Here is a 20,110-nt window from a genome sequence, read left to right as displayed (position 1 = left end):
ATAGAATATTCCTCGCACACACAATACATATAGAATTATGCACGCACCAGTCTTAGTGTCCATTAGCCTTTGCCCTGATAACTTTTGGATTCTATCAACATGTACTCTAAACACCAGAATCTAGATATGCCTTGGGTACATGTCGCTCTGACACTCCAGACTTTAGTCTCCTCTTCTAGCGTAGAAGTCATAGCCCCCAGTTCTCCCTGGTAACATGTCATTGCCCTTTTGCGCGCACCACTAGGTTAGAGGTCCCAGCTGCTTAGGTAGCCCCCTCCATGTTTCCGCCCCGTTTATGACATATTCTGTTACATTTACATCACATGTCTATGTATACGCCCTGTACACGCCTTCTTGTTACTTCATTTTGTCCTTATCTTTCGCGACTGCTACGAGTCACGCCTACTGCTACGCCTACTGTATTGAATGTAATGCAATTGTTTTGATATATATACTTTGAACTGTTACTAAAAGTTGTCCAAGCCTAGCGCATTTATTCCCAGATCCTGCCCCCGGCAGCTGCCATCCTATTCCCGTACAGGCTGTCCTGTTCCTGTCCTTTATGCCTATTAAAGCCTGTAAACTCCAGCTACCTCGAATCTTGACTCTTATTTATTGAGCTACCTGCTTATTGATTATTCTGAAAAATAGATCCGGTAATAAATTATTTATTTACCACAACTTGCCTCTTTCAGCACCTCTGTTGCTTTTTTTCTGCAGATCTCTTGCCTCTTTCTGCATCCCCTTTTCTCTTTCTACACCTCTCTTGCCTCTTTCTGTACCCTGTTCCCTGTTTCTGCACCTTTCCTACCTGTTACTGCACCTTTCTTGCCTATTTATGTACCTCTGTTGCCTCTTTCTGCAATTTTCTTGCCTATTTCAGCACCTCTCGTGCCTCTTTCAGCTCCTCTGTTGCTTTTTTCTGCTAATCTTTTGCCTCTTTCTGCATCCCTCTTTTCTCTTTCTCCACCTCTCTTGCCTCTTTCTGCACTCTGTTCCCTGTTTCTGCACCTTTCCTGCCTGTTTCTGCTCCTCTCTTGCCTCTTTTGTACCTCTGTTGCCTCTTTCTGAACTTTTCTTGCCTCTTTCTACACTCTGTTACTTCTTTCTGCACTTCTATTGTCTCTTTCTGCATCTCTCTTGCTTCTTTCTTTACATCACTTGCCTCTTTCAGCACCTCTGTTGCATTTTTCTGCAGATAACTTACCTCTTTCTGCTCCCCTCTGTTCCCTCTTTATGCACCTTTCCTGCCTGTTTCTGTCCCTCTGTTTAAGCCTGGGCGGTGAACTACGCTCTGCTTGTGGAGTTTGCGGAGTTTTCCGCACTCTGCGTTACGCGGACCTCGCAGCAGAATTTTTTCCTCACTTGCAATTGTCAATGTCAAGTTGGCAACCACGAACAAGCAAAATCAACCTCCCGGCAAGATTTGTCCTCATTCGCGATCGTCAACATCAAGTTGGCGAGCGCGAGCATGAAAAAAAAACATCCCGGCAAGATTTCTTAACACGGGGTCGTGAGGTTTATCATTGCGAGTGGTTCTGCACTTCTCTGGCTCTTTCTGCACCCTTCGTGCCTCTTTGAGCACCTCTGTTACTTCTTTCTGCACTTCTCTTCCCTCTTTCTGCATCCCTCCTGCCTCTTTCTGTACCTCTCTTGCCTCTTTGTGTACCCATCCTACCTTTTTCTGCAACTCTCTTGCCTCTTTTTGCACCTCTGTTGCTTCTTTCTGCACTTCCCTTGCCTCTTTCTGCACCCTGTGTGCCTCCTTCTGCACCTCTGTTGCTTCTTTCTACACTTCCCTTGGTTCTTTCTGCACTGCCATTGCCTCTTTCTGCATCCCTCTTGCCTCTTTGAGCACCTCTTTTGCTTCTTTCTGTACTTCTTTCTCCTCTTTCTGCACCCCACTTGCCTCTTTCTGTACCTCTCTCGCTACTTACTGCACTTCTATTGCCTCTTTCTGCACATCTCTTGCTTCTTTCTGCACCTCACTTGCCTCTTTTAGCACCTCTGTTGCTTTTTTTCTGCTGATCTCTTGCCTCTTTCTGCACCCTTCTTTTCACTTTCTGCACCTCTCTTGCCTCTTTATGCACTCCTGTTCCCTGATTCTGCAACTCTCCTGCCTGTTTTTGCACATTTCTTGCCTCTTTCTGTACCTCTGTTGCCTCCTTCTGAACTTCTCTTGCTCTTTCTGCACCCTTCGTGCCAATTTCAGCACCTCTGCTGGTTCTTTCTGCACTGCTCTTGCTTCTTTCTGCACCTCACTTGCTTTTTCTGCACTTCTCTTGTTTCCTTCTAAACCTCTGTTGCTTCTTTCAGCAATTCTCGTGCCTCTTACTGCACTTCTCTCCCTTCTTTCTGCACTCCTCTTGCCTCTTCCTGTACCTCTCTTGCCTCTTTGTGCACCCCTCCTACCTTTTTTTGCACCCCTCTTGCCTCTTTTTGCACCTTTGTTGATTCTTTCTGCTCTGCTCTTGCTTCTTTCTGTATCTCACTTGCCCCTTTATGGACTTCTCTTGATTCTTTCTACGCCTCTGTTGCTTCTTTCAGCAACTCTCTTGCCTCTTTCTCACTTCTCTTGCTTGTTTCTGTACCTCTCTTGCTTCTTTCTGCACCTCTCTTGCCTCTTTCGGCACTTCTACTGCTTCATTCTGCACCCCTCCTGCCTCTTTCTGCATCCCTCTTTCCTATTTGTGAAACTCTCTTGCCTCTTTTTACACCTCTCTTCCCTCTTTCTGCACCATTCTTGCCTCTTTCTGTACCTCTGTTGTTTCTTTCTGCACTTCTCTTGCCTCTTTCTGCACCCTTTGTGCCTCTTTCAACACCACTGTTGCTTCTTTCTGCAATTCTCTTCCTTCTTTCTGCACCCCTCGTGCCTCCTTCTGTACCTCTGTTGCTTCTTTCTGCACTTCTCTTGATTCTTTCTGCATGCTCTTGCTCTCTCTGCTTCCCTCTTGCCTCTTTGCGCACCTCTTTTACTTCTTTCTACACTTTTATTTCTTCTTTCTGTACTCGTCTTGGTACTTTCTGTTCCTCTGTTGCTTCTTTTAACACTTTTAATGCCTCTTTCTGCAACTCTCTTTCTTCTTTATGCACCTCACTTGCCTCTTTCAGCACCTCTGTAGCTTTTTTATGCTGATCGCTTGCCTCTTTCTGCACCTCACTGCCTCTTTCAACAACTCTGTTGCTTTTTTCTGAAGATCTCTTGCGCCTTTATGCTTCCCTCTTTTCTCTTTCTGCACCTCTCTTGCTTCTTTCTGCAACCCTGTGTCCTGTTTCTGCACCTTTCCTGCACGTTTCTGCACATCTCTTGCTTCTTTCTGTATCACTGTTGCCTACTTCTGCACTTCTCTTGCTCTTTCTACACCTTTCACGCCTCTTTCAGCACCTTTGTAGGTTCTTTTTTTGCATTGCTCTTGCTTCTTTCTGCACCTCACTTGCATCTTTATGCACTTCTCTTGCTTCTTTCTACACCTCTGTTGCTTCTTTCAGCAATTCTCTTGCCTCTTTTCGGACTCTTCGTCCTTCTTTCTGCACCCCTCCTATCTCTTTCTGTACCTCTATTGCCTCTTTGTGCACCTCTCCTACCTCTTTCTGCACGCCTCTTACCTCTTTATGCACCTCTGTTGGTTCTTTCTGCACTGCTCTAGCTTCTTTCTGCACCTCACTTGACTCTTTCTGAACTTCTCTTGCTTTTTTCTAAACATCTGTTGCTTCTTGCAGCAATTTTCTTGCCTCTTTCTGCACTTTGCTTACTTGTTTCTGTACCTCTCTTGCTTCTTTCTGTACCTCTCTTGCCTCTTTCGGCACCTCTGTTACTTCTTTTGTAACCCCTCCTGCCTCGTTCTGCACCCCTCTTCCCTATTTGTGCAACTCTCTTACCTCTTTTTATACCTTTCTTACCTTTTTCTGTACCACTCTTGCCTCTTTCTGTACCTCCGTTGCTTCTTTATGCACTTCTCTTGCCTCTTTCTGCACCCTTGTGCCTCTTTCAGCACCTCTTTTGCGTCTTTCTGCACTCCTCTTCCTTCTTTCTGCACCCCATGCCTCCTTCTACACCTCTGTTGCTTCTTTCTGCACTTCTCTTGGGTTTTTTTGTACTGCTCTTGCCTCTTTTCGCATCCCTCTTGCCTCTTTGATCACCTATTTTACTTCTTTCTGCACTTTTCTTATTTCTGCAACTCTCTTGCTTCTTTTTGCATCTCACGTGCCTCTTTCAGCACCTCTGTTGCTTTTTTCTGCAGATCTATTGCCTCTTTCTGTACCCCTGTGTCCTGTTTCTGCACCTTTCCTGCACGTTTCTGCACATCTCTTGCTTCTTTCTGTATCACTGTTGCCTACTTCTGCACTTCTCTTGCTCTTTCTACACCTTTCACGCCTCTTTCAGCACCTTTGTAGGTTCTTTTTTTGCATTGCTCTTGCTTCTTTCTGCACCTCACTTGCATCTTTATGCACTTCTCTTGCTTCTTTCTACACCTCTGTTGCTTCTTTCAGCAATTCTCTTGCCTCTTTTCGGACTCTTCGTCCTTCTTTCTGCACCCCTCCTATCTCTTTCTGTACCTCTATTGCCTCTTTGTGCACCTCTCCTACCTCTTTCTGCACGCCTCTTGCCTCTTTATGCACCTCTGTTGGTTCTTTCTGCACTGCTCTAGCTTCTTTCTGCACCTCACTTGACTCTTTCTGAACTTCTCTTGCTTTTTTCTAAACATCTGTTGCTTCTTGCAGCAATTTTCTTGCCTCTTTCTGCACTTTGCTTACTTGTTTCTGTACCTCTCTTGCTTCTTTCTGTACCTCTCTTGCCTCTTTCGGCACCTCTGTTACTTCTTTTGTAACCCCTCCTGCCTCGTTCTGCACCCCTCTTCCCTATTTGTGCAACTCTCTTACCTCTTTTTATACCTTTCTTACCTTTTTCTGTACCACTCTTGCCTCTTTCTGTACCTCCGTTGCTTCTTTATGCACTTCTCTTGCCTCTTTCTGCACCCTTGTGCCTCTTTCAGCACCTCTTTTGCGTCTTTCTGCACTCCTCTTCCTTCTTTCTGCACCCCATGCCTCCTTCTGCACCTCTGTTGCTTCTTTCTGCACTTCTCTTGGGTTTTTTTGTACTGCTCTTGCCTCTTTTCACATCCCTCTTGCCTCTTTGATCACCTATTTTACTTCTTTCTGCACTTTTCTTATTTCTGCAACTCTCTTGCTTCTTTTTGCATCTCACGTGCCTCTTTCAGCACCTCTGTTGCTTTTTTCTGCAGATCTCTTGCCTCTTTCTGTACCCCTCTTGCTTCTTTCAGCACCTCTGTTGCTTTTTTCTGCACCTCTCTTGCCTCTTTCTGCACCCCTCTTTTCTCCTATTTCTGTACCTTTCCTGCCTGTTTCAATACTTCTCTTGCTGCTTTCTACACCTCTGTTGCTTCCTTCAGCAATTCTCTTACTGCTTGCTGCACTTCGCTTCCTTCTTTTCTATCCCTCCTGCCTCTTTCTGTATCTCTCCTGCCTCTGTGTGCACCTCTTCTACCTCCTTGTGCGGCCCTCTTGCCTCTTTTTGTACCTGTTGGGTCTTTTTGCACTGCTGTTGCTTTTGTCTGCACCTCACTTGCCTCATTCTGTACTTCTCTTGCTTCTTTCTAAACCTCTGTTACTTCTTTCATCAATTCTCTTACCTCTTTCTGTACTTCTCTTGCATCTTCCTTTACCTCTGTTGCCTCTTTCTGCACTTCACTTGCCTCGTTCTACACTTCTCTTGCTTCTTCATAAACCTCTGTTGCTTCTTTCATCAATTATCTTGCCTCTTTCTGCACCTCTCTTGCATCTTTCTACACCTCTGTTGTCTATTTCTGTACTTCACTTGCTTCTTTCTGTACCTCTCTTGCCTCTTTTGGCACCTCTGTTGCTACTTTCTGTACCCATCCTGCCTCTTTCTGCATCCCTTCCCTATTTGTACAATTTTAGTGCCTCTTTCTAAACCTCTCTTTCCTCTTTCTGTACCACTCTTGCCTCTTTCTATACCCCTGTTGCTTCTTTCTGCACTTCTCTTGCACTTTCTGTACCCTTTGTGCCTCTTTCAGCACCTCCATTACTTCTTTCTGCACTTCTCTTACTTCTTTCTGTACCCCTTATGCCTCCTTCTCTACACCTCTTTGCTTCTTTCTGCACTTCTTCTGGTTCTTTCTGTACTGCTCTAGCCTCTTTCTGTATCCCTCTTGCCTCTTTGAGCACCCCTTATGCTTATTTCTGCTCTTCTCTTGCCTCTTTTTGCACCCTTCGTGCCTCTTTCAGTACCTCTGTTGCTTCTTTCTGCACTTCTCTTCCTTCTTTCTGCACCTCTGTTTCTTTCTGCATTTCTTTTGTCTCTTTCTGTACCTCTCTTGCCTCTTTCTGTACCTCTCTTGCCTATTTCTGCACTTCTCTGGCTCTTTCTGCAGCCTTTATGCCTCTTTCAGCACCTCTGTTGGTTCTTTCTGCACTGCTCCTGCTTCCTTCTGCACCTCACTTGCCACTTTTTGTACCCCTGTTCCCTGTTTCTGCACCTTTCTTGCCTGTTTATGCACCTCTCTCTTTCTTCTTTCTGCAACTCTGAATAGGAGGTAGTTCTAATTCCCCTGCCCTATTATGTACTGGGCCTTACAGGGGAGGTCATGCCAATCACAGGGGTACCCCAACTATAGTGTATCCTAGTGTATGTAGGTGTTTTCACTGTATTCTAAGTGTCTGTCAGCATAGCACTGGCTCCGGGCCTGGTTAGTCAGAGTCATTTACCACCAGTACCAGTCAGAAAAAACTTGGGGGCACAGGATGACGTTGCAACAAGGCCTCTTTCTGCACCTCTGTTGGTTCTTTCTGCATATCTCTTGCTTCTTTCTACACTTTTCTTCGTCTTTATGGACTTCTGTTGCATCTTTCTGCATTTCTCTTGCTTCTTTCTTCAAATGGCCTACCTCTGTAGGCATAGTTAGAAATTAGCATTTAAAAAACCTTTGAAATTCACTGAAAAAAACATACGTTTCAGGGAAGTTACAGTTAGTTCAACATTTCACTCGTACAAAATCAGAGAAATTCGTCTGTTATAGTTAGTTGAGCTAAGTATAACTTGCGCCTCCGCAATGTACTGCTGATGACATCACATATTAAATCAATCATGACATGGTCAGTGACATCACTGATGACATCTCAAATGTCATCACTGATGACATCATCCATGTGATCCTCTGATGCATCTCCTCACAGCCTAATATAACGTTTGATATATCCACTCTAAAATACAGACTGCCATTCTCAAAACCATAGACACAACAATACCAGTTACTACATACACACTCACAGATTCCTAGGTCTACACACACACACATCCACTCACTTACCCATACAGGCACTCATACATGCAGTCATGCTTCAATAGAGCCACTATCATTTGCACTCATATACCTATACATACACTCATACACTGCCACTCACCCAGTTACTTACACAGCTAGTCATGCAAAGAATCAACCACACTCCCATTTCCTCACCTATACAGTTATATACAAACCACCTCACTTATTCACACAGATACTAACACATACTTACTGTCTTATACAATCACTGACACAAACACACACTCATCCACAGAGCCACTCTCACAATCACTCACTCTCACATATAGTCATTTATATACTTCAACACTAACATATACTGCCTTTCACATATGTAGTTACACACACATGTTCCATTGAGACATCTATTCATTCACCAATACAGCCATACGCATACTCACCCACCCATACAGCCCCTCACAGATGCACTCTTGAACCCATACACCCAGTGAATCACCCACTCACATATCCATGCAGTGAGTCACACACACCCCACACACCCTCACAGACACTCAGGCACCCATACAGATACTCAGACAAGCAATCAATAACCCACATAGACACTCATGTAGCCACTCACCAACCCATTTTTTAATATATATATATATATATATATATATATAAATATTTAAACTTTACAGAAACACACAGTCACTGGATGATGTAATCAGTGATGTCATTTGAGATGTCATCAGTGATGTCATCAGTGATGTCACTGACCATGTCATTAGTGATGTAATATGTGATGTCATCAGCAGTGCATTGCGGGGGTGCAAGTTATACTTAGCTCACTAGCTATAACTGCCGAATTTCTCTGATTTTGTATGAGTGAAATGTCCAACTAACTATAACGTCCCTGAAACCTGTCTTTTTTCAGTGAATTTCTATGGTTTTTGAAAATGCTAATTTCTAACTATAACGTCCCTGAAACCTATGGTTTTTTCAGGGAATTTCAAAGGTTTTTTAAATGGTAATTTCTAACTACAACATCCCTGAAACCTATGGTTTTTGATATTTGATATTTGAAACATGTAAAAAGTCCTGCTTTTCAGTTGCATGTGTTGATGTATATATGTTACCTTTTCGAAAGACCATTCAGGATGTAATGATGGAGGCCACACCATGTTATCAGAATCAGCTAATGAATACTTCTCAAATGCTTGATTCAAGATCAAAGATAGCTTTATTCGATTTTTGACATAAAAACCATAAAAGCACAGTTTAATATACAAAAGAATTTGTTAAAAACACAGATTTGATCATTTAAAAAGATGTTTTACAAAAATATTTACATTGAACGAATAATGTCTGTCAAATTTAATCAGTAGATCAATTTATGGACGCTCTGCACCTTACTGTATATTTCAAGAACATAGCCACCGCAGTGACCGTAATATCATCCTCAAGCATGTATAGTTTCAGTAAGGCTGGTCTGCATTGTCTTAAACCCCATAATTTTAGCAATGGGAATAGATATTTCTTTCTTCCCCATTCATAAAATTTACAAAACAAAATAACATGGATGTTAGATTGTTTAGAGATGTTATCGCATGTGCAGATCTCCAAATCAGCATTCCAGTCATTTATAGTAGGAAATGTTAACAGTCGATATAAACAATCAGTCCTCATCCTAGTTATCAAAAATCTTGTATAAACAGAGTAAGTCGGGGACAAGTAAAGCGGAATACCTACGCCATGCAACAAGAGGTGATGATAAACAATCGTTGGTTTGTTGCCCTCTAAATAGGAACGCCTATCCTCAAGCAAGCCTAGACAGCAAGCCTTGAGGTCCTTTTTTGAGATTGAAAAACATGAGGTAGGATTTTCATACAATTCGGGTAGCCCCAGGGAAGTTAAAAAAAATTTAATATAAAGAAGCCAAGGTATTTTCCTTGAGGCTGTTAGAGCCATACAGTCTGTAATCACATCTCTGTTAAAAGCTGTTTTGTTAGAGGTCCATATTTTATGCAAAGCAAAATTGGAGTAGTCTTGATTGTATCTGAAATATGAGCCCGGGCAAGCTCATTGTGACAGACAGTAGTAGAGATGGAACGTGGAACTGCTAGCAAGTATCTGAGGAAGGCGTTCTCGTTGGTTTGTATCTCACGGCAGTCCGCCATGCCCCAGATGCCAGCGCCATATGTCACTGTGGAAACACATTTTGCTGCATAGATGTTAAGCAAGATCTCAATCGGTTTCCCACCTAACTTTTTAGCAAACTTCTTTAGGGCTCCAATTTGTCTGATGAAAGCCAGATTACGTGTATGAATAGCTGTATTCCAGGTTCCTTTATTATTAAAATGTACGCCCAAATAACTAAAAGTTTTCGTTAAGCTTATCTTTGTTGAATTTAAGAAGATGTTGCAAGATGTGTTCTTTTTTGTACTGCAGCACATAGTGAAGGTTTTACTCACATTTATCTTGAGGCCTCTCGAGCCCATGAATGTGGCAAAACCTGACAACGCTTTCTGTAGTCCTAGCTGTGTCCTAGACATAATAACGGCGTCGTCCGCACATAATAAAATTGGAACTGCAGAACCATTCATTTTTGGATAATCGACATCTAGTTTAGCCAAAAAGTCTGCAACACTATTTATATAAAGATTAAAAAGAAACGGGGCGAGGATGCACCCCTGCCTGACACCTTTTTTTATAGGAAATTTATTAGTACATTTTCCATTCTTTTCGTATCGGACCTTGGCCCCTGCTCCACGGTATAGTTCCTTTATAAAGGCTAGTATATTTATATCAACTCCCAAATCTGTGAGGGTGGACCACAGTATGCTATGGTTGAGACAGTCAAAAGCAGAGCTTAAGTCTACGAATGTCATATATAAGTTACTTTTCTTAGCCATTAGATATTTGTCTGTAATCAGAGCTAGATTGAGACATTGCTCCACCGTTCCTAAGCCGGAGACAAATCCATATTGGAATTTAGAAAGGACGTTGTTTTCCAAGCTTGTAATTGGTTCAACAAAACTCTCCCTGCCACCTTCATCATGGAGTCCAGCAGGGAAATCGGTCTGTAGCATTTTGGGTCCATTCTCTCACCCTTTTTAAAAATCGGTATTATTATGGCTTCTTGCCATGTTGTAGGGAAGCCTTCCAGAGCATAAGAATTTAGTACATTTGTAATAATCGGAGCCCATAAATGTATATTGTTTTTAAAGACATCGATGGGGATTCCATCGGGTCCTGGAGCTTTGGCATTTGAGCTTTCCAATATAGCCAATTCCACCTCTGAATAAGTAAAATTAATATAAAGCGGAAATGACTCTATCTGACTTCTTTGAGAGTCATTCTCCTGTATTCTCTTTGCTTCGGGGTTGTGCGGTTCGATCAGCTCATCTAATTTATACAGCTCAGTGAAGTAATCTGTCCAAACATCCTCAGTGATGGCAATTTCTATGAGGTCGGACGTCCTGTCCCTAAAAAAGGGTGCATTTACCTCCCTCCAGAAAGCCGTATTTGTCACGGCTGTGATTCCTCAGGGTCGGAACGATGCTCAAATGGGGTCCACCTCCTGACGTCCCTGAACTCTGACTACGTAATCACCAGAGTACAAAGGCAATCAGGTGAGGGAAAACAGGGTAGGGAGAGGAACAGCAGGGATAGGGACCTGGAACGACAAAAGGGGATACGTTAGTCCACAGCTCACTAATTCCCTTGGACAATGATCAATGACTACATGGACCCTCACCTGACAACGCTCAGGTAATTGACCCTTCCTTCTGCTGTTTCCTTCTTAGGCTGAGGAGAAATGAATTCACAATGAAAACCTTTCTAAAAACCCCTATGTGTCATATAATACATTCATCCGTCTAACCAACCACATTCACTCACCATTTGCCATAAGAAGGAAAATGAAGGTGTTCATGGAAGCTTGTTTGGCAGATCAATATCTCTCCCAGCTCCTTAACAGTCAATAAGACAGCAACCACTGTTCCTCTTAAAGAATAAGTAAACCAACTCAAAAGTAGCCAGCCGGCTCTTCCATAATTCAGTATTAACAACAGGAGGGTGCAATCCAGCGGCTCCTGTATAGAAGTCCTCAGCCGAGAACACCCTGAATGGTCTTGGTGTAAGGAGGAGGGGGAAATCCAAGCGTCTCCACCGTACACCCAAACAAAAGGACTAAGGAAAACAAAAAGGCACGGAGAGAATCCAGCGTCTCCCGCGTCTTCAAAACGGCACAACACCAGCCGGTGTCAGCAGCGCGGTTAAGGGACCGCGTCCTGTGAGTGTCACAGAGGGGGCAATCCACGCGTCTCCGGTACACTCACAAGCAAAGATCAGAAGCAATCGCCAGGACGCGGAGGGGGAAATCCTCGCGTCTCACGCGCCTAGCGGGGATAGTAGTAGACAGTACTAGCCAGTAACTGTCTTCACTCGTCAGGCTACAACTTGCTCCACAGCCGCAGAGCAGAAGCGAACCACACCTCCCCAAGCAGCTCCGCGGGGACAGGGCGTCCGCTACCAAAAATTCCCATAGGACAAATCACGAGCACCAATTGCAGGCATCCATGGGAATATATGCCTTCTGGCACCAACCCTTTTCTGCTAAGCATTCTGGGAGATGTAGTTTATTTCCTAGGTAGGCACCTTAGTCAGATCCTGACAGTATTGTCCCTTAGGGTACTTGCTTTTATTAGTGCCTCCCAGGCAGCGTCTTTGAGTTCCCTTTTCCTCTTCTTAATTGCCTGTCTATAAACCAATCGGGCAGTTCTAATCTCAGATTGGATTTTGGGTGATTTTTTTAGTATGTCCTTAAGAATGTTATGTGCTTTTGAGCATTCTGAGTTGAACCAACCTGAACTCTTAGCCCTAAGTATTTCTTTTTGTTTCCTAGTTAGATTTTTCCTGATTATGGTTGCAATTTTTTCGAAGGCAGATTTAATTGCTGGTGGATTAGGAGGGTATTCAAGACATATCTGGAAAAGGTCAGGGTCAGTCGTAATCAAATTTTCAAGAAATTTAACTGTATTAACTTTGGACCATTTTATGGAGTATCCGTTTATAGATGCCAAGGATATTGAGTGAGAATAAAGGTTTTCCGTTATATCCCCAGACTGGCTCCTGCTAGGGGCAGTGTGGATTTTAGCACTGATCGGGTAGTGGTCGCTCATAACTATGTCTTCTCTCCTAGCTTCTAGTGCATCACCATGGTGACTATTTGACATCAGAATAAAATCTATTGTCGTAAGTGACCCCCTTCCATGAAATGTTGGTTGGAAGTCGGTCATGGGCACAGTTAGTTCGTTAAAAAAAAACATGTCCCATTCATGTAGCAAGTTGTTCATACGGTTTCCAACCAGTGTGTGCTCAAAGTGGGTGGTATAGTCACCATTAAGGCCTCTTATGTCACATACCGTTGTTCCACTATATGGGCATAAATGACAGTTAAAGTCTCCTAAAATTACTATACGTCTTTCAGATCTATCCCCTCCCGTTCCCTTCTTCAGAAGTTTTAACAAGTGATCTGTAAATTCAGGTTGGTCATCCCTCGCTATATTATTATATAGGTTAATTATAAGGGAGCTGGCAACCTCTTTCCCAGTCACTATTAAAGCCTGCAAGGAATGTCCAATTTTATTGTTATTAAGGCTAACTGGAGGCAGTTCTATTCTCTCTAGTAAGATATTGGCCCTATTTGAGGCATATAAGCAGAGTCCACCTGAAAATCTACCTTTATTTGACTGGATAGCTGGAGTAAAGTTTGTACTGAAACCATCTAAATTAGTAGGTTCCAGATCCCAGCATTCCTGCAAGGCTATTATATCAAATTTATTTATTAATTTCAGGAAGGTTGGATAGTTCGCTTTTTTTGAAAGTCCAGCAATGTTCCAAGTTAGTATAGACATGTTTTGATTTGTGACGTCGCTATTTGTCAGAATATTTGTCTGAATTGGTCCTAGCTCTAAGTTCGGAGGTATACCTAACATCCCTTCAGATGGTATGCCCACACGCCATGGTGTGAGTTTGTCTTGAGGACCTTCTGAGATGGACTCCTCGATGCTCCTGGGACTAAAGATAATGTTTGAAGTTTTACCTTCATTAGCATCAGTTCTTATTACATGTGCACTAGGGGGTATTTGTTGTATATATGAGGTATTATTAGATGCCCCTATTTTTTTGCTGTTTACCTCTGTTTTCCATTTGTCCAAAGGGACAAATAATTCATGACCTTGACTTTGTAATACCCCAGGGGTTACAGGTGCCAGAACATATATTAGTTCATACTTTGGGGATAATTGGGTATGTGATGGTCAATCCACCATTTCTAGAGCTGAAAAACGATTACTGGTTGGAATCCCTCTCCAACCCTCCATATATGGTTGCTCTCTCCTGGGGTTCCAGGAGTAGGGTTCCCAGTCCCTTCTCCTACTGCGTGTGTCTATTTGGGACCAATTCCACTCAGGAGATTGATTCCAGCTAAAGGGGGGGTCTTGATCGTAATTAAACATTGGAGGATAAAAAAAGGACAGGCGATTGGCGTCTATACCTCCCTTTTTTTCCAAAGCTGACCAAGAACATATGTATCTAACCGTGCTTGGGTCATCTAAATTAATGATGACGCAGTCCCCCAGGGTTTTCTTCCTTGTGTCCCCGATCCAGGAGACCCTGCGTACCATAGAAAATCTACTGTTGCAATTAGGGGGAAGAGGTCTATTTATACTGAGCCATTGCTTCACTTTGTTCGTTAGGGACCAGTTAGATTCTCTCGAGTTTTCCAGGAGTTCTGGAACCCCCGTGAGAATCACGGTAAATGGGCTTGCCTCTGGGGGAAGATGAACGGGCCTCTTGGGTCTTCCTAACTTTTTGATGGTATCACCTCCCTGTTGTATATCTGGGGTCTTGGATGGTAAAGACTTTGGTTTGGATTTGTTTAGATCGATGGGTGGTCCCATCTTCCCCTGTGTTTGCTGTGTCATGCCCTTGGGGTCTTTTACATTTACTTGCAAGTTAATAGGATTTAAGGAATTTTTAGGTATTAATAATGGAGCTATAGATTTCTGTACAACTTTATCCTTGTTGACAGTCGTATTCAAGGGGCCTGATATGATTTGTGTGGTAGAACTATTTGAAAGATTTGAGTGATGATTTGAGTGATTAATGAGCTTAGCTATTTGTTTCTCAATGCCCATTAATGTTCGTTCAATTGGGAGTAGATGTGTCTTTATTAGATCCTCAATGATGGCCAGCAGTTGCATATTTGGAGCAGAAGTGTTTTTTAGGCTGGCATCCTCCCCCCTCTCAGCAGCATCCGTTGGTAGAGATTCTGTGGAAAGATCGTCTGTATCTGCAGGTAAGGAGTTTGCGACGTTGTTTCTTGGGGACGCTTGGGGGATTTGCTAGATCTATTTTGGTTTAAGGGGCGATGCCGTTTGTGATTTTCCTTTGGCCTGACACCATTTTGTTTAGGGATAGCTCCCTCCCTTATCCCCTTGTCAGGTGTGTTCGAAGGGTCTAATAAGGTTTGAGGCACAAGTTGGGTAGGGATAATCGACATGATCGGTGATTTCTCCAAGTCTTCCAGGGTATCAGCGTCCAATGAGAGACGTGTGGCAGAAAGGTCGACTTTACTTGGGATAGTATGAATATCTGCACGGGCTTCATGTAATAGTGGGGCGCTTACACCCATCTGATTGGGGGTTGTAGCTAGGGCCAATAGGCCCATAGAAGACCTTTGTGCAGCGGCGAGGTCCTGTGAGACACGTCTTTCTAGAAGTGTAATCCCCTGATTGATCGCATCATTTGCTCTGATGATGAATTGGTCTATGGGGCCGGTAGTCTGGCCCAGCCCCTGAGCCGTCTTGCTCCTGCTACCCCTTGTGGACATTTTTTGACTATAAGGAGCACAAAGTATAGACTTATCTGATGATTGTAGATGGAACACAGATATTAGAAATTGGGCCCAGTCCAGTCTTGCACGGGCTTAAACGGGCCCGCCCTTGGCCCGGGCTTCGCCCCGGGCTGCGACCCGCGCGCGTCCCGCGATGCGCGTTAACAGTCCTGCATATATTTACGGAGGAGGCGTGGCACTGGGAGGGGGTGCGGCTCGGCCGGGAAGAGGAACCAGCTGTTGGTGTTTGCAGGAATGCTGGTCCTCGCAGTCCCGGTCGCCGCGCCTCGCGCCTCCTCTGCGGCCACGAAGATGTATTTCTTTACTCTCCGCAAGGGTCCAAAGGAAGGCAGGGAACTGGAAATGCTACTTCTGTAGCAAAGAGCAGTGTCAGGCTTTCAAAACCTCTAGCGAGCGGCTCCCGCGAAGCGGGGGCCGCGAGAGGTAAATAGCAAACAGGGAGGAGGCGTGGCACTGGGAGGGGGCGCGGCTCGGCCGGGAAGAGGAACCAGCTGTTGGTGTTTGCAGGAATGCTGGTCCTCGCAGTCCGGGTCGCCGCGCCTCACGCCTCCTCTGCGGCCACGAAGATGTATTTCTTTACTCTCCGCAAGGGTCCAAAGGAAGGCAGGGAACTGGAAATGCTACTCCTGTAGCAAAGAGCAGTGTCAGGCTTTCAAAACCTCTAGCGAGCGGCTTGATTCATTGTGATTTACAAAAAGAAGTATTATGGCGAAATCAATTGCCATCTGGTATGCAGGCTGTGGTACAATTCCGAAATGGCCACTTCACTGGCATTGTTGGTTTTTGGATCTGAAAAATGTGTCCTTTGTTTGTATTCAGCCAATCTAGGACAACACTGGGTTATTTAATTTGTTTCAATAGATGATGGCACTGACTTTGATAAAGGCCAGAGCGCCGAAATGCATCTGTCAGCCAGGGTGACATGCTGCGATTTGCAATAAAAATTATAGCTTGAAATTGAGCTCGGAGTGCCCAGCGTTTTTGTGGAACGGATGATGCATTCTCGAGTCCGTCATCGCGTGCTGGGAGCACCCACTGTGTTGTGAGCAGTAGCTGTGACGGAGATTGGAGACGAGACATTTATATAAATATATTTATTTATTTATTTTTATAATTAAAAATCAAAGGTTACAGAGACATTATAGTTATGTTTTGGTTCACTGGTACAAAACCAGAGAAATTCAGCCGGTATAGTTAGTGAGTTAACTATAACTCGTGCCGCCACAATGCATTGCTTATGATCTCACATATTACATTACTCATGATATCGTCAGTGACATCTAAAATGACATCACTGATGACATCATCCAGTGACTGGGAGTGTTCTTATAAAGTTTGAGTGTTAAATTATATACTAAGGTGTATTGAAGAATCAGTGGGTGTATGAGTGAATTCAGTGGTTGCATGACTAACTGTATAAGTGAGTGATTAGGTGTGTCAGTGAATCTATGGGTGACTGACCGGTTGTATGAATGTCAATATCTGTCTGTTAGTTGGTGTCTAAGTGGCTGTATGGCTGTATGGGTGGGTATGTGAGTTTCTGTATGGGTGAGTGATTGGTTGTCTGAGTACCTCTATGGGTGTTTGAGTGTCACGGGAGTGGGTGATGAGTCAGTGGCTGTATGGGTTAGTGAGTGCATGTGTGTGTGGCTGTATGGGTAAGTGACGGGGTATATGAGAGACTGTATGGGTGAGTGAGTGAATGTGAGAGTGGCTGTCTGTGTAATTGTTACATAGGTGAGCGAGTACATGTTAGTATCTGTATGACTTAGTGAGTGAGTGTGTGGGTAACTGTATGAGTGAGATGGGTGAGTCAGTGGCTGTGTGATTGATTGTATGGGTGAGTGAGTAGGTGTGTGAGTAGCTCTATGGGTAACTGACTCAGTGTGTGAATGGCTGTATTGGTATATGAGTGGATATGTCAGTGGCTATATTACTGAGTGAGTGAGTGTATGAGTGGCTCTATTGGTAGATGTGTGTGTTGATCTATGAATCAGTGAGTGGCTGTGTGAGTACTGGTATGTTTTTGTGTGAATGGGTTTGAGAATGGTAGTGTGGAAGTTGGAGTGGGTGTATGAAAGGTTATATGGGGTGTGAGTGAGAGCATCAGAGATTCTGTGGATGATGTCATCAGTGATGTCACTGACCATGTCATCAGTGATGTAATATGTGTAGTCCTAAGCAGTGCTTTGCGGGGCATGAGTTAGAGTTAGCTCTGTGAATTTCTAAGGTTTTTTTAAATGCTAATTCCTAACTATAATGTACCTGTAACCTTTGTTTTTTAATGAATTTTTTAACTAGAAGCCATATTTGCAGAGTGATGGATAAAAGACCAGCTCTGAGGAATCCCATTATGTAAGACTTACTGGCGATACCAAGAGAGCTTCTTAGTCCCCAAGGTCCCTCAGGAGTAAAGTGGACTTCATCTCCCAACCAGTAGTGCACCATGTGCTGTGTTTACAAAGTAGTGGATTAAGGGGGTGTGGCCTCCAAAGACCACTTAGCAATCCCGCTGTGGGACTTATTGGAGATAAAAGGACATTCTTGGGGGCCAACTACCCCTCCTGTTACCTCCAGTAAGTCCCACACAGCAGGATTGCTGAGACCTGGTAGGAGGCCACATCCCCTTTCTCCACCACTCTGCAAACATGCCTCCTGGTGCACTACTATTAGGGGGATGAAGTCCCCTTGGCTATTGAGGTTCCTTGGGGGCCAACTAACCCACCTGTTACCTCCGGCAAGTCCCACACACTGGGTTTGCTGAGAGGTTTTTTGTGGCCACACCACATTCCTCTACCACTCTGAAAACGCGCATCCTGGCACACTACTAGTCGGGAGATGAAGTCCCCTTGGCTCTCAAGGGTCCTTGAGGGCCGGCTCTCAAGGGTCCTTGAGGGCCAACTAACCCTCCTGTTACCTCGAGAAAGACCCACACAGCTGGATTGCTGAGAGGTCATCAGAGGCTATGACCTCTTTCTCACCCACTCTGAAAACATGCCCCCTGATGCACTGCTGCTTGGGGGATGAAGTCCACTTTAGTCCTGAGGCCCTCAGGAGGCAAGGTGGCCTCATCCCCCCACCAGCAGTACACTGAGAGGCATGTTTGCAAAAAATGTTCTTTTACCCTTCCGGGTTCCCTGTGGGACCCCACCCCCAAGAGACCTAGGGGGTCAGGGTGTTTCTACCATGCCCCCCCTTTTTTTTTTTTAAATATTTTGTCTTGTGACTGGTTCACTGAGTCACAAGATGGATGCAAAGACTTCCTGGTTTGAAGTGTTGGCAGCCAATCAAATCGCAGGCACGAGAACACAAGAGGTTGTAGATCTTTTACCTCCCTAGTTATATATCTGGAAAACCTTTGAATTTCTCTCTAGCAATTTCCACCTTTCAACAAAAAGGGCATTTTCTGGACCAACAGCTCCCTTTCTGCCAAATGTGGTGTAATACCGTTCAGCAGTTCGAGCTGTAGCCGTGTCTAAAGTTTCCTATGGAAACTAACATGGGTAAAACACGTTGGGGTACTCCCTTTTCTCGGCTCCACTTGACAGATCACCACAAAATTTCAAGGACAGCAGCTAAGGTGACTATCAAATTAGTTTTGAAAAGTTCGCCAAGATACGTCAAACATCATCAAAGTTATTGGCAAATGGAAAAAAGGTCTTCCTATGGAAACTACATCCTAACTATAACTACCTACTGGATACTGGAGACCGCCAGTAGGTAATACATATATATATTACCTACTGGCAATAGCCAGTAGGTATATATAGTTAGGATTGATTTCCATAGGGAAATCGCAACATTCTATTGGGAATAACTTTGGCGCCGGTTGAGGAATCTGCCTGAATTTTTTAGCAACTTTGCCTCGCGGTGCTCCGGTCCTTCCCTTAAAGTTTGGGGGGGATCTGTCAAGCGGGGCCGAGATAAAAGCGGAGTCCCAAAACGTGTTTTCCCCATGTTAATTTCCATAGGGCGGTCTGTCGCACCTTTAGCTCGAACGGCTGAATGGATTTTCACCAAACTTGGCAAAATTGTGGGGGCTGGTAGCCCGATGTGCCTTTGCTATGTCTCAAGATATGTGCTCCGGTGGATTTTGAGTAATTTAGGTTCAAAAAAATTTATATATCTATGGCAGCTTACCGGTGAGCTTACCGGTACGCTTACTGTAAGCTTACCTTTTGAGCTCGAGATGCATTCTGATTGGCTGACAATGTCTGTCAACACTCCAAAACAGAAACTGTTGGCAGCCATCTTGTGCCTTGGTAGACTGAGGCACAGGAAAGCAGAAAAACAAACGTGTAGAACTCAAAAAAGGGGCAGGGTAGAAACACCCCGACCGCCTAGACCTGCTCAGGGGGTCCCACAAGGACTGACGTCATCAGTGATGTCACTGACCATGTCATGAATGATGTAATATGTGACATCATCAGCAGTGGATTGCGGGTGAGCGAAATATAGTTAGTCCAACTAACTATATAGGAGCAATTTCAATGGTTTTGTATGAGTAAAATGTCCAGCTAACTATAACACCACTAAAACTTATAGTTTTTTGAGTGAATTTCAATGGTTTTTTAAATGCTAATACCTAACTATATATGACCTGAAACCTATGTTTTTTTCAGTGAATATATATATATATATATATATATATATATACAGAAGAGTAGAAACCCAAGACGGGGAGCAGGCATTGGAAGGTAACCCCACCCACACCAACGATACACAAGGACAAAACACCAAACAGATTAAACAAATTAGATTTATCAATTTATCACGAAATTTTGTAGCCATTCCAACCAGATACGCAACATCCTCAGAAATAGGTGGGACATTCTCAGGCAAGACCCTATTCTAAGAAATGAGATAGGGGCCAGACCTTCAGTGACATACGAAAGAAATGAGT

The sequence above is a fragment of the Lissotriton helveticus genome, chromosome 1_1, assembly GCF_964261635.1.
Source record: "Lissotriton helveticus chromosome 1_1, aLisHel1.1, whole genome shotgun sequence".
Lineage (NCBI taxonomy): Eukaryota > Metazoa > Chordata > Amphibia > Caudata > Salamandridae > Lissotriton > Lissotriton helveticus.
Note: the sequence above shows the minus strand (reverse complement) of the source record.